The sequence below is a fragment of the Grampus griseus genome (assembly GCF_964374135.1).
Source record: "Grampus griseus genome assembly, chromosome: 1".
Classification (NCBI taxonomy): Eukaryota; Metazoa; Chordata; class Mammalia; order Artiodactyla; family Delphinidae; genus Grampus; species Grampus griseus.
In genome coordinates this window covers 94,788,861-94,804,836 of record NC_139017.1, presented here as the reverse complement: position 1 = coordinate 94,804,836, position 15,976 = coordinate 94,788,861, and the positions used below count along the sequence as shown (strand labels likewise).

The 15,976-nt window shown below is 37.4% G+C and overlaps 1 long non-coding RNA gene across 1 annotated transcript in view; it reads left to right on the top strand.

Moving 5' to 3' along the window:
• The window catches only part of LOC309827207, a 36,487-nt gene extending 27,166 nt beyond the window's left edge, over nt 1-9,321 (top strand). The window contains exon 3 of the long non-coding RNA XR_014297187.1: nt 9,081-9,321. This is a non-coding gene — a long non-coding RNA (uncharacterized lncRNA). The remainder of the gene's footprint in view (nt 1-9,080) is intronic.
• Nucleotides 9,322-15,976: the final 6,655 nt, after the last annotated feature.

The window sequence follows — 15,976 nt, the reverse complement described above, 5'->3', positions numbered from 1 at the left end:
CATGTGTAGGAGAGGAAACTATCCCCATACATTTCCTCTGAAATAGAGCATTGTGTGGAATAGTTGACAGTATCAAGCTGTCCGTGCCATTCTTGGCTACCATTGGCTGAGGACTCAGGGAAGTAGACGTCTCACTGCATTTATGACATTGCAGTTTCTCTCATGCTCTGAGGTGCAATGAAACCTGACTGCTTCTCTAATGACTTCCTTATGCCCTCCACAGCTCATTAAGGGCTAAGGGGCCATCTCCTTTTCTAGTCTGTACTCATTCTAGAGTGTCACTTCACTGTTTGATTGGAATATTTGTTACATGTATTTTACTTGGTGAATATAATGTATTTTAACAGTGGTGTCGAGATGATATGAGTTCAACACAGGCTGTAGTTTTCTAGCTAGATGGTCCTTGTCAAGTTCCATGAACTCTCTGAATTAGTGTCATTGTCTTTACAGTGGAGATATCAACACCTAACTCTTCGGGTGGTGAAAAATAGTGTGAAAATATATGTATTCTGTGGACATACATGATAATATTATTACACTGACATGTTCTAACTTTTAAATCAGTACAGCTAAACAGTGAGCAAATTGCTGTTATAATGATAAGAACAACAATAATAAAATATAGGACATCACATTTCACCAAACAGTTTACATACATTTTCTTATTTAAGGCTGACCAACCTGGTGAGTTTTGCATAGCAGGTACTTTTAAATAGCTACCATAGAAATTGGAGATTGACACTCAGAGAGGCAAACAAGTCACACAGTTGGTCAGCTAGGTATTGTGTATCCTATCGTTGAGGAGGATACTGACATTCAAAGATAAGTGACTTGTTGAAAGGAGCAAAGCTAGGACATAGAGATGAAAACTGGAACCCAATAGAGATGAGATCAATTTGAATTGATATCAAGTCCCATGCTCTTTTCATTATAGCTAATTAATTTTAATTCTCAAGAAATTTTCTGCTTCACATATCACTTTCTGAGAGAGGTGAGTTAGTATTTCCAGTTACCAGTTGTGACTTCTTGATGATTATGCATTTTTTTTTAGCATTAGAGAACATCCCTCTTCAACTCTTATGATGTTTTTATTTTCAAGTGTATTTTGATATTAAAATTTTTATCCTGGCTTTCTTTTGGTGCATATTTGTCTTTTCTCCTTTTAGTTTCAACTCTCTTTATCCTTTTCTTATAATTGGGTGATTCTTGTAAACTACTTACTCCTGGTCTTGGTTTTGCAAACATAAACTAAGACTCTCCTCTTTTTTTTTTTTTTTTTTTTTTTGCGGTACACGGACCTCTCACTGTTGTGGCCTCTCCTGTTGTGGAGCACAGGCTCCGGAAGCGCAGGCTCAGCGGCCATGGCTCACGGGCCCAGCCGCTCCGCGGCATGTGGGATCTTCCCAGACCGGGGCACGAGCCCGTGTCCCGTGCATTGGCAGGCGGACTCTCAACCACTGTGCCACCAGGGAAGCCCAAAACTCTCCTCTTTTGATCACTAAATTTATCCATATATTCTTATTTTAATTACTCTTATATTAAAACTTTTCTGCTAGCTCATTTTATATATTCTAATTACCTTGTTTTCCTTAAAAACTATTTTCTCCTGCCTCTGGGTAGATTAAATTATAATCTAGCCAATTAAAAATAATACTCTATTTTTCTTTTTGTATGGCTTACTTACACATACTTTTTTCTGTCAATTTATTACCCTTCATATTTCCCTTCTATACAAGCAGACAATCATCTTAACACATTTTAATTTCCATTTTTTTGAAAAAAATTTCTCTTTTGTCCTCTAGCTCTTGCCTATTGTTATTTTCTGCAGTTTTAGTTCTGGGTTGATATAAATGAGCTTGAGACTTGGAGTTCTTTTGGTTTTTTAGTTCTTTTTTTTTTTTTTTTTTTTAAGATAGCAGTAACTTTTAGTAAGTTTATTAGTCCAATGGTTCCATCTCTGGATACAGCTCTCTCCTCGCCTGTACTCTGCCCTGGGAACTCTAACCACCTTGATCTCCCTGGACACTCAGCTCTGTCTCAGGGAATTTTCTGAGCTCTGCTTGTGATCCCTATCCCTATGTCAAGGCCTGAAAACTCTCTCAAGTCAGTAGCTGGAGCAATCATAGGGTTTATGTTGTTTGTTTTCTCAGGGATTACCATCACTCATTGTCTAATTCCAATGTTTTGAAAAACATTGTTTCATATATTTTGTCCAGTTTTTGGTTTCAGACTAGAGAGTGAATCTGGTCCTTGTTACTCCATCTTTGTTGGAAGCAGAAGTCCTTGTGCCTCAATCTCCCTTAGTAAATATTTATCCTTCTAACAAATAAAATGCAGTAGAAATGAGACTCCTGAGAGACAATTCTCTGTCAGTTTCTTGCATTTCATCATGTCTTCCAAGCAGAGATATTGACCACATTTGTTCTAGACTAACTTTGGAAGGGTATTTCTGTAATAAACTGACTTAGAAGATAAAATAGTTATCTCCCTCCAGAGCAAAGGCAGATTTGCTTAAAGTCTTGGAATAGAGATAGTGTCACTCTCCAGAGCAAAGGATGAGCATGTTTACTGTCCAGTAAAATATATTTGTATTTCCTAAGCTCAATGCTCCTCTTCTGTAATGCAACCCAGTGTATGAGGAGTTGTCACTTGACCCTCTGTTCATCACCCTGTGGAACTGGGGCTCCAGGCATTAGCGGAAGAAAATGCTTATTCTCCATCTACTGCTATTACTGCAAGTAATGATCTATCCTTTGTCTTTGACCCAAGAGTCTTGTGCCTTCTGCCAGCATTCATAAAAATGTGGCAGGCTAACTTGTTAGCTTGTAAACAATGTAAAATATCATACTCGTACTTGACAGACAAGATGGAATAGGCTAGGTCAAAAAGCAATATGACTTCCACTTGGCTTTTTCTCTTGAGGCACATGCCTTGGGAGTCCTGAGTCAACATGTTATACATTTGGCTACCTTGAAGTCCCTGTGCTGGAAAGATCACGTGGAGAGTCAGCGCTACATTTGAGATACTGATAGCAGTTCCAGCTATTCCACTCTTCAAGTGATTGAGTCTTCTTCAGCCCAGGAGCCCGTCACATGAGTGAGTGAACCTTCAGATAATTCTCCACACCAACCTTTGAGCCACTGCTAAAGTGGGTAGAGAGAGCTGTGCCCAGAGACCTGCCTAGTTTGCAGACTAGTGAGCAAAAGAAATGCTATTGTTTTAAACCACTAAGCTTTGGGGTGATTTGTTATGCAGTACTGTTTAACTGAAAACACTACGTATTTTATAGCTTCCTTCTGAGTTTCTTGCTCGTTTTGCTAAAGCACTTTCTCCAAAAGGTTTTTTTTTTTTTTAAAGTTCTTGTGCAGTAAACTTCTGAGACCTTATATGCCCCCAAAGAAATTTTTCTGTCACATTTCAGTAATAGCTTAGTTGGCTGTGAAAGTAAAAAAAGGAAGTTCTTTTCTTTCAAAACAATATCTATTGTTTTCTTGCATTTAGGTTACTGTTGCAAAATCTGATATTACTTTTATACTTACTTCTTTATAGGTGATCTGCAGTTTGTTCCAGCAGCATTTTAGAATTTTTTTCTGTCTTTTAATTTTTAACATTTTATTATAAGATGTATAAGTACAGTTCTTTTCTTCGTTATGCCATTTTATAATTTATGAGCCCTTTCATTCCAAGGTCTTACATCTTTCTCTAACTCTGGGAAATAATTGGTCTTCATTCTTTCAAGTAGACCTTTACTTTTTATTGTTTTTCTCCCTTTTTCTGTGACTCTCATATAAATGTTGACTCTCCTAATTCTGTTCTTCACATCTCTTATTAAATCTTCCTTTATATTTTCCACAACTTTCTTCCTAGTGCTTTCATAGATTTCTTCATTCTCACCTTTCAGCTCACTAACTTGTTCTTCAACTGTATTTATTCTTCTATTATACCATATATTGAGTTCTTTATTTCAAATTTTATATTTCTGCTACAGTATTTCCACTTGGTTATACTCTATAACTGCTAGTTCTTTCTTTATGTTAATAATATCTTCCTCATCTTTTTGAAGACAATTATAATGTTTAATTTAAATAATTTATCTCTCTGGTTAATTAAGCCTTATTTTTCAGGTATAAGTTTTTCCGTTTGTTTTTTAATCCTGGTATCAGATGTCTTGTTAGTGTGCCTGTGAGCTCATAGTCCTCTGGGAGTATCAACTAGCTTTCATGAAAATGTTAAATTCCAGGCTAACTGTGATCTTTGTGGTAAGTTTCAGGAATAGGGGCAGAATGGGAAAGTCATCCCAGTAGGGGAGCAAGACTCTTTCATGACCCCCTTGCCATTCCTCTTCTCCACAGTTGACCCTGTTCCTTGACAAATTTTGTCATGCCTTCACCTAGGGGACTGTTCTTTCTGAAAGCTTTTTCCTTTGCTTGTAACCTACTGGATCTCTGTATAGTCTAGGGAGAATCACTTGAAGGAAATACATTTATTTCGCTATATTAATGGATTTGTTATGGTGATTCAAGCCTACACAGTGGAAAGAGCTGGTTAAACAGTCTCTGCTGGGCTGTTGTCTTCATTTCTGATGCTGGAGTTTGAAGTCTGTAGAGAAGTCAGTCAGAAAGGAAACGTGGATATAAAGTCAGAGACAGCAAGGAAAAACTGGAGCTCATAAGCATGAGTTGGAACCTGCAGTGCTGGATGGGAACCTGTGTCAGTTCTCACTGCTTTCAACCTCACGGCAGTGAGATGTTGGAACACTTCATCGTGGACCCAAGACATCTAGCTCTTGAATCAGAAAACATGAAGGAGTTTCTAAGAGAATCTGGATCATTTGCATGTCCATGAAGTAAGCCAGCAAGGTGACAATGTTCATGAACTTCAAAAACTCCTGGTTATCTTGCTCTGACATTGTGAGGAAAAACAAAACAAACAAAAAAAAACCACCCCAAAACCAAACCAAACCAAACCAATCTGAATGCTATGTCACTTCTACTATCCAATATTGTGCAAAAGTCTTTAACTGGAAATACAGAGAAAAAGAATTCTTGGAAATGTAGTTCATACTAGCTAGGTTGACACATTGCAAAGCTAGCACAACGTCAGCATATGGAAAGAGGAGGGAAAGGGTAGAAGGAATTCTCAGGGGCTGCTGCTCTTTCTGCATATATTGTTACCCGCTTCCCCTCTAGCTGGCCTCTGGCACTGCTCTGTTGTTTCTGGCTAACATTGCACTGACCTGGCTGGTTTTCTGTCCTGCAGTGGCAATACAGCAAACATCCTTATTGCCCTTCTAGTGCAATGAGGATGGATAGAAAAGAGCACAAGTCCAAATCTCTCCCTCAGCTTATTTCTCAGCCATGTTTCCCAGCTCCTTACCACCTTTGACTGTTGCTTTCCCACTTCCCCTCCCCGCATCATTTCCATTAACTCCAACACAGCTGCCTCTGACTGGACCTTCTCCCAGTTCTCACATTAATGTTTCAGCCCTATCTTATTCCGCATCATGTGTTTGGTGACATCAAGGCTTGTGGGGGAAAAGCTAGCAAACCATGTATTTGCTCCCATGTCAGCTGTAAGAACATTTGAAATGTAGATTTTGGATTTTCCTATAAGAAATTATTAAGATAATATAAAGAAAATGATCAAAGAAATGATTGACTTTATTGGTTATGTTATTTTGCTTTTCTGGAGATTTGTTTGACACAGTTCTTTTCTTTTCTGACAAATCATTCTGAGGGGAAACAGAAAATGAAGATTATGCTTTGAATCATAGGATTTTTAAAGAGTTGTGCATTGTATATTTCAGTCCAGGCACCAGAGTAGAAATGCATTTAAGGAAAGCTGGTTGTCTGAACTGCTCCTCAAGACGACAAGAGAAGGCTATACCATGACCAACACCTGCTCTTATTATTACAAAATATCATTCATCTACTCCATTCTTCCCTTTGGATCCATAAATTCTAGCAGTATTTCCTTAGAAACCAGGAGGGAAAATAATCAACCTTCCTGTGCCTTTAATTTCTAACCATGGCTTATGACTGGTTAGAGCAACTGGCAGCATCCAGTCTGGTCAACACATTTCTGTGTCAAACTTTCCAGTGCTCCACAATACCAGGCCACAGGAAATCCAGGCAAATAATACAGATGGAATTTTATTCTTATTTGGACATCATAACAGAATTTAAACTCCCACAGATGACTAAAATTAAATTCATCCACTTAAGTCAGTATACCATAAATAATGGTGTCTTAAAATTCTTTATTTTATTCAATATTTGGATGTTTCTTGGAAGTCACAGAGCATGCTGGTGAAATAATTATTACAGAAATGCTCCTAAATCAAGTAAAAAAAGAGACAGCAAGAGAGAGAGAGCAAGAGATGTCTAAGGCTCTTATTTGTCAATGCTCTTACTGTAGACTATTTTTGAAAGACATTTTGGAAGATAAATCTCTTGAGGGCAGGCCAGATATTATGCTCTTTCATTGCCTTAGAAGATCTGGGAGACTGAGTAATCAAAATGAGGAAAGAACAAGAAGAGTCTTCAACACTTTAAATATCATAAAGAAGTTACCAGGTAGAAAGGGACAAGTGCAGTGAGTGCTTTTCCTGAAAAAATGACAGTGTCTTGACAATGACTATGAAAACTTGATGACCCTTAACATCTCATGGAAAAAGGAGTCAGTAAAACAACGTGAAGATGTAAAAGCGGGAATATAAGAAACACAGAAGAAAGATGACAAGGTGACAAGTTAAACATAATCCACAGAATAAGAAACCTCCTCCACATTACACCTACAAACGCCTGCCCTTTTGTTAATACATAAAAGAGAGCCTCTCACTGTAACTCCTTCACTTCCTCGGTGGGGGTAAACAAGATGACTAGGCAGTGTGAGGGTGACTGATGAGAGAGATTTTGCTGGGCAACAAGCTGGATGTGCATCCATTAAACTGTGTTTTACCTAATCAGTCTTTTATTTGTTACCCCCAAGTCCTAGTTATTCAAGTCTTTCAACTGTACCTCACTTCTCCTGTATCACTCCACACACAAAATCGCAAAGGTATTAGTAGATTAAAGTAGACATATTCACTGAATAAGCCATGTGTGTGTTGGGGAAGAATGGTAGGGGGACCACTTTGACCTGAAAACTTCTAATTTAAGCCAACTTTCAAAGAGAGAAGAGAATAATCAGCTATTTGTGATGTTTTTTGATTATATATGAGATCTTATTCAAATTTTCAATCTACAGTCACAGGTCTCTGATGACATTTAATGTCTGTGATCTGGCACCAGTGGAGGATCCACCATGCTCTCAAAGAGTCCACCCATTTACCTTGGTGTTAAATTCCACCATAAAAGGGAGAGCCTTTTATTTTAATCTTTTCTTTCTATCCAGTAATAAAAAAAAATAGTATTAGAGTGAATAAGACAATGGGATACAAAAAACAATATATAAATGTTATTCATATCAATTTTTCTAATGGAAGAATTGCTATGGTTAATGAATGAGGATCAAAGGAAGGAAAATTCTTCAATGAAGAGTTGAAAGAAAGAGATGAAGAGTTTGGCGGGGAGGCAACAATTATCTTCTTGACAAATACCATTTATATAATATTTTTTTCACTGTCTGGACATCAGAGGATTGAGTTAATGATGCCCTCAGTTGATGGCACATTATCATCACTGGTCAAAGCAAGACTCCTCTGTTATTTTTTATTTTCTTCCATTTTATTCCTATTGCTCATTCCCATTCCACCTCCCCACAGGTAACCATTATAATGTATTCATTCTGTACCTTTTGGTTTGTACGTGTTCTTTCAAAATACATGTTTTTTCTACATTTAATTTATGTTTTATAATTCTATTTACTTTAAAATTTTCCTCAGGACCGTATATTTAAGATTCATCCACGTACTCTGTGTACATTTAGTCCCTTGCTTCTAACTACCATACAATGTGTACATTTTCCCTATGATACATTTACCTAATGACAAATAACTTCCTCTACGCATTCTCTCAGTGATGCGCACCCAGATTACCTCTAGTTACCTCACTCCAAAGGATGCTGAAGTCAATGTCCATGTATGTGACCCTTAATGATCTGTGTAAGAATCTCTTTGGACCCTATAATTCTACTCCAAAGGTAGAATTGCTGATGATAAGGCTAGAATATATTTAAAACACTCTAGTTTGGGTGTTGGTGGCCACTTTTTCTTATATGTAAAGCTGGTACTGTCATTACCATCTCCATTTAACAGGTGATGGAAAGTTCAGACTTTGAGCTGCCTACCGTTACTCAGTGAGTAAAGAGTGAAACTTTCTCTTCTGACTACAAGGTTCTTCTCTATTTTTAGCATCATGTCACATTGTCTCCACAAGCTTGTCCTATCCTGAAACTGGAAAGTGGGTTAGATTTGTTGTATTATATTTACTGTGGGCGATCTAACCATTCCCTCCTTTGTGATTATAGTGTAATCAAATGCAAGGTTAGTGAAGGGGGATATACAAGTTCCCTGTTGGCTGAAGGCAATTCTAGCTGATCTCATTTAACTGTTTCCTGGTGTACTAGAAATAGTACCTCTGTATTAAAATTAGGCAAAATCAAGTGCATACAACTTGCTAACGAAGGTCTTAATGTGAATTTCTAGGAAGATGATTGACTCCTGAAGATCTGTCAAAAAAAGGGTAACAGTGCTTTTAATTGGTACCCCTTGTATGTGAAACATATGGAAAGCCTGATGCCATGGGCTTGTGAGGAGGGAGACCAGGTTTAAATCTGCTGGGAAAAGAAAATAGTGTAAAACCGACTTATGATAGAGTCCTCGAAAATATTTTATAAATACTTAACGATAATAATCTGAGTATTAGAACAATTATATTTTGTAACTGACTTAGGCATTTTGTAGGCATTGTTTTAATGTTATTCCACACAAAGCTACTACATTCTTCTGATACTGTCACATGGCAGCCCCAGTGACCACACTGCAATACCTCTCTTATCAACGCAAGGTTCTCAGTCCCCAAGAAAGCCTGATACAGCCATTCCAGACATTCTTACATGGACATTTCTATCTTTTACAGGGGCTTTGAACTTCATGCTAAATCAAAGAATCCTCTTGGGAGGAAGAATGCATCCTGGAATTCACCATGGAGACTTACTTCAGGAGCAATGATTGAATCTCAACTTGGGGAGAGAGAGCAGGAGGAGTCTCTTAGAGATTCCTGGGACGCAGGAGTGTGTGTGTTTGGGGAGTGGAGGACGTTTTAAAAACTGTAATTCTTTACCTAAGAGATTTTGATCCCCTACTCAATGGCTTTTATCCATCCATCCACCATCTAACCCTATGATTTTTAGGAAAATTTCCTCTATGACTTTTTGGACAATAGCGTCTTTTACAGAATCTGTAAAAGCATTAGGAAACTGGGTTTAGGGATAGGCCAGATTAGAATTTCAGAAAAAATTTCTCTTAAGTTCCCTCAATTTCTATGGCATTTTTATCTTTCAAAAAGTAGCACAGTGTATTAGTTCACTGGAAAAGCAGTGAACTAATTTTAGGCCAAAGGCCTGGGTTGTCTTTATGCTTTCTGCTGTAAACAACCTCATGTACTTGAGCACATGATGGCTCTTCTGGGCTTTAGTTGGACTAGACAAATGCCAAGATCTTGTCCAGTTCAAAAGTTGTTAAGCTATTAAACCTAGAGGAAAAAGCAAACTACAATAGGAAATTAGAATATTATGTCTCTGATTGCCCTCATTTTTAAATTTTTTGGATCAAGTACATAAAATAATGTTAATTTCATCCTGACACTTCTATCCGTGACTTAATGTTCTCCAGAACAAAACTATTGATACATATGGAGGCTCTGTGCTAAGAAGTAGGTTAGGCCATAGGAATATGTTTCTGGTCGCTTTTGTTCAATAGCCTAGGAAGAAAAGGGTATTTCCTTGGGGAGGACTCTTTGGAGAACAGTGGTTTTTATACTTTAGCAGCACCACAATCACACAGATTGCTGGGCCCCACCCCCAGAGTTGCTGATTCAGTAGATCTGGGGTAAGGTCTGAAAATTTTATTTCTAGTAAGTTTTCAGGTGATGCTGTTGCTGCTGGCCTGGGGACCACACTTGGGACCACACTATCATAGAACATCGTTTGCCCAGTGTTGAGGCAGTGTTCTGAATCTCTCCATTTCAATCTCATCCCCAGGTTACACTATGTGATGGGCAGACTTCAAGATGATACTGTGACCTTCTGTTTCAGATTCCAGAAGACTGTTTTCCAGTAATGATCACCACACACACACACTCACACACACACACACACACGCATACACCCCAGCAACACAGAAAATGGAGAATAGGGCAAATTCACATAGGGTCACTCAATTTCCCCATTCTTCCTCTCTTCATGATCCAAAACTGTAGACAGTCTGGTTTACATAATTGGCCAAAAATTATTTTAAAAGATTGGTGTATTTTGGATGGTGTCTCATCAGTTTACCAAAGAATCCAATAGAAGCAGATCACAAATCACTGTTCACATATGCTCTCCCTTTCTCTCTGGAGTAGCTGATATTTATTGAGTATTTTCTGTTTACCATGAAATGTGTTGTTAACTCTATTTGCATGATCTTATGTAACCCTTGAGACAATCCTGTTAGATGGGTGTTATTTTTAATCCTATTTTATAGATGGGGAAACCTTTGCCTAGAGAGGCAAAGTAACTTCCCTTGGGTTGCTCAGAAAGAAAAAGGGGTGGAACCAGGATTTGCAGTACCATCCTGCCTCCAAATATATAATCTTGGAAAACCACGAAACACTCTCTTTACTGTTTACATTCTGTAAAGTGGGCCTTCCTCCCAAGGATAATGTCAAAATGAATAAGATAACAGACTTGTTATGGGCCACAGAGGAAGAATATATTTTGCCTACAAGATATTATTTTTGAAATATTTTAGATGTTACTCTTTTTTCTGCAATAAATCAAATGCTACATTCTGTAAATTTATTATTATCTCTTTTACTTTCTTGGTATGTCTGATCTTTAAAGAATTATTTTTATGTCCTTTTCCTCAAAATAGTCATGCGTTCCTTTTCCTTGCTGATATTCAATGGAACTATTCAAAATTATTTTATTTGTAATGTATAACCAACCCTAAAGGCAGATATTCTGGTATCACCAGAGATTAGTGGAAAGAGCTCACTCAGGATTTGAGTTCCAGACCCAGCCAAGCTTCTGCTCCCTGTGATTCCGGTGGTCGCTGTTTGCTGCATTTACATCGGATGGGGTTGGGCTTCATCAGAGGGACTCAAATTTTTCTCCACCACAGTATAGAATGGATGATTTTCTTTTTCACAAACCCAGATTTAGGTGAAACCCATGAATATTTTGCAAGGATGCAAAACAAATAAGATTGCAGCCTTGGGAATTCCCTGGTGGTGCAATGGTTAAGAATCCGCCTGTCAATGCAGGGGACATGGGTTCGATCCCTGGTCCGGGAAGATCCCACATGCCGTGGAGCAACTAGGCCCATGTGCCACAACTACTGAGCCCACGTGCTGCAACTACTGAAGCCCGAGTGCCTAGAGCCCATGCTCTGCAACAAGAGAAGCCACCTCAATGAGAAGCCCACACACCGCAACAAAGAGTAGCCCCGGCTCGCTGCAACTAGAGAAAGCCCACATACAACAACTGAGACGGAGACCCAACTCAGCCAAAATAAATAAATAACTTAAAAAAAAAAAAGATTGCAATCTTTTTTTCCTAATTGCAGCAACAATAATAATTAACAGAATGTCTGTTATCTTACTAACCATGTAGCAGATAAGATAGACTGTGGGTTATGAGCAATTCACAGGAAACTTGCTGTTTAACTCCACCTCTTTACTCCCAGTCAGGAAAGCATTTCAGAATGCAAGTGAGTAAGCCTGATGACCGTCATAGGAATTATCTGCAATCTAATCTATTTTTTAAAAATAAATAATTTCCAAAGAACAGCTCTTACACCTGATCACTGCTCTGTGGTTGAGAACCACAGGACTAGATGATTTTCAGATCTCTTCCAACACAAACATCTCATTTATGGTCTTGAAACTTTTGTCCAGTAGACCTTCACAGTGGTCTTTCTGGATTGACTGCTTTGAAGATAAGTTACACAGCACAATTGTTTCTAAGTTTTGTCCAGTTTGCTAATCTAAAAAGAAAGGGTGTTATAGCAATTCTCTGAAAAAATTTAAGAACATCCCTGAGAAGAGAATAAAATTGCCAAATCCATTGCTGCTCCTGCAGAATCCTGAGAGGCATGGAAAATGTCAGGTTGCCTGGTGCCATCTGGCTTAAGAAGATTATTGTCATCTGAGGCAAACATGGTCTCCGTCCTGATTTAGAGGAAATAACAGAGCCCATAGATTCTTAGGTGCCTGACTCCTTCAAGTGGGAAATCTTTTAGGTCAAAGCTGTCTATTTTCATTTTTACATTCAGCATTTCTCCCTATATATTTATTTCCCTCTGGGCTTCTTAAAAGCTTACCTAGAACATTTATAGAAAATATTTTTAATCTCCATAAGAACATTGAAATTTTTGCTATAATTTCATTTTTAAAGATTTTAATCGCTTAGTATTTACCCTATTTATCCTGGCACAGTCTTCAAAAGCAGAATATGCTCCTTAAGTCCTATTTTAGTTAAAGTGACAAATCACAGGCAAGCTTTTCTAATTTTTTATATGGCAGTCTTGGAATTTCCACAGCTTATGTTCTGAGCCAACAAAAACATACAGAGGGAATTTTTGAATTCAGTTGATTTACTTCACAACATTACTTCTTACAAATATATTTGCTTATCAGGGCAGAGAAATTTAAGTGTGATCTGGAAATGGAAAGTTTGTTCTGTGACATCAGAAGCAAAATGGATAAAAATAGTTTGCTTCTGACAATACCACATCCCAGGAAAAGGTGATGCCTAAGTTATCCGTAAGGTTTTCCTGGACAGCCACTGGTACAGGAAGATCAAAAAAGATCTGCAGTTGAACTGAATTGAGGTTGTTTCAAAAGTAGGCACTGTGCTAGAGCAGAAAGGGCACTAGACATGGAATCAGAAAACTTCACTTCTAGTCCTAGTTTTCCTATTACCTAGTTGTGTGTTTTTGAGGAGGTCAGTTAACCTCTCTGACCCTCAGTTTCTTCCTCATTTAATGGAGATAAAAAATACTCAACCTGAGTACTTAGAATTGTTAAGTGGCTCACTTGAGATAAAACATATTAAAGAATTAACAAAATTATAAAACACTTCATGAATGTGAGATATCTTTATAAAATCTTTCTATGATTCAATTAACCTTTGAACATATGATGTTTAAATTGGATGAGATGACAAGATTAATTGAGGTATTTCAACTCATCAGGATATGGTGTTTCTTTCATTGGTACTTGTTTATACCCTCAGAAGTCTATTATTTATTTGAAGCAGGGTTAGCAAATGTTAATGATTCTGCTATAGGATTTTGTTTGTTTCTATTTATTTATTTTTATTGTGGTATACTTGATTTACAATATTAAATTAGTTTTAGGTGTACAACATAGTGATTCAAAATTTTTATAGATTATACTCCTTTTACAGTTACTATAAAATATTGGCTATATTCCCTGTGCTGTATAATATATCCTTGTAACTTATATATTTTATTTATTACATTTTTATTTTATATTGAAGTATAGTTGATTAACAATGTTGTGTTAGTTTTAGGTGTACAGCAAAGTGCTTTGGTTATACATATACATGTATCTATTCTTTTTCAAATTCTTTTCCCATTTTAGTTATTACAGAGTACTGAGCACATTTCCCTGTGCTATACAGTAGGTCCTTGTTGGTTACCTATTTTAAATATAGCAGTGTGTTCATGTCACTCCCAAACTCCTAATCTATCCCTTTCCCCCACCCTCCCCACTGGTAACCATAAGTTCATTCTTTAAGTCTGTGAGTCTGTTTCTGTTTTGTAAATAAGTTCATTTGTATCATTTCTTTTTAGATTCTGCATATAAGTGATATCATATGATATTTGTCTTTCTCTGTCTGACTTACTTCACGGAGTATGATAATCTCCAGGTTCATCCATGTTGCTATAAATGGCATTATTTCATTCTTTTCAATGGCTGAGTAGTATTCCATTGTATATATGTACCATATATATAATGGATATATGTACCATATATCCATTGTATATATGTATATTACTCATTCATCTGTCGATGGACATTTAGGTTGCTTCCGTGTCCTGGCTATTGTAAACATCGCTGCAATGAACATTGGGGTGCATGTATACTTTCAAACCATGTTTTTCTCCAGAAATATGCTCAGGAGTGGGATCGCTGGATTATATGGTAGTTCTATTTTTAGTTTTTTAAGGAACCTCCATACTGCTTTCCATAGTGGCTGTACCAATGTTTTGATTCTGCTATAGGATTTAAAGGAAGACTATTGAGTTACTCCTGTAAAGACCTTCTTCCATTCTGCTCTTCTTCCAAAGTTCGGTGAGCTCTTAGAAAGACCAACCCTCCCCCGCTTATCTTAGTCTTACCAGTACAAATTGCCTATGAAACCAAATCCAGAAGATGGTGATAATTAGGTCTGATCTCTGACCTTCCTCTAAGAGATCATCAGGATGAATCCCATCTCTCTTTATGTCCTTCTTCACAAGTCTAAGCTTCTGAACTCATTATTAATAACTTTCTGTACATTCCTTATTCTGTGCCAATTCTAGGTCTTCCAAGACTTTCATTGTGCTCTCCAGAATTTAAGATTAGTTATCTGCAAAATCTCTGATAATCTCTACCTTCATTAAGCCTTTCCTTCATCTTTTTATTCCAAGAGAAGACTGGCTTGGTTTGATAACACTCTTTCCACTGAAGTCCTAGCAGATGGTGACCCCCACATGCCACTGAGCCTGAGTTTAGATTAAGGATTTTTCTTCTTCTCATTGCCAATTCCCAAACATTACTCCTCTCCACTACTTCCCAAAGCCCATCTTCTTTAACCTCCTGATAACTTCTGGTGACCTTCTTCATTCATTAATTATTTGGACACATGGTTCAATCTCTTCCTCTCCACCACTCCTATCTTTATTTTTAATAAGTTGAATACCCTCATAGAACTGACCTCTGACTTATGACTTCTTTGCTTATAATAATCATTGCTTCTATAGAACCTAGTCATTCCATTTCATAGTCATTCTCTAAAACTTGTCATCACCCAAAATATTCCTAATCGTAATTTTGATATCAAGATTCCCATTTTCTGACCACTACCTCCTCATTTTTTTTCAACTCACTTACTGTTCTACAGTCCAAATTTAACAGTTCTTTGATTCTTATTGTTACCATATACCATGTCCCAGATTCACCTTCACCTCCTATGCCCCTATTTTCCTCTACTGTCCTTACCTGGCAAACTCCCAACTTTGGTTAATCCAATATTACACCATACAGAATCTGCACTGCTGAAGCTGAACCTGGCTGCATGGAAAAATCAGTGATTCTTTTAGGTATGTCATTTCTTAAGATATTCATTTCACACCATATTCTATATCGAAGGCCACTAACAAATTTTTTTTAATAGACAAAAGGGGAAATGGGAGGAGAGATTTCTGAAAGAAACTGACCATTCTCTTATTCAAACACATTGTACTTCCATCTGGGGTTTGCTTTGTTTCCCTGTCTTTTCTAACTTTCCTTCCCTCTGCTAGTTTATTTCTCTTCATATTTCTTTGCTTAGTTCTACTAGAATGTAAACTCCGTAAAAGCAAGCAGGGATATTATCTGCTTTGTCACCACTGTAGTCCTGAGCACCTAGAACAGTGCTTAGCACATAAGAGGCACTCATAAATATTCATTTTGTCACCAGCCTTAGCTGTGGAGGGGAAATAGACATGTTCATGTCCAGGGGCCCAAATAGAAACATTGGGACATACAGAGTAGATACAACA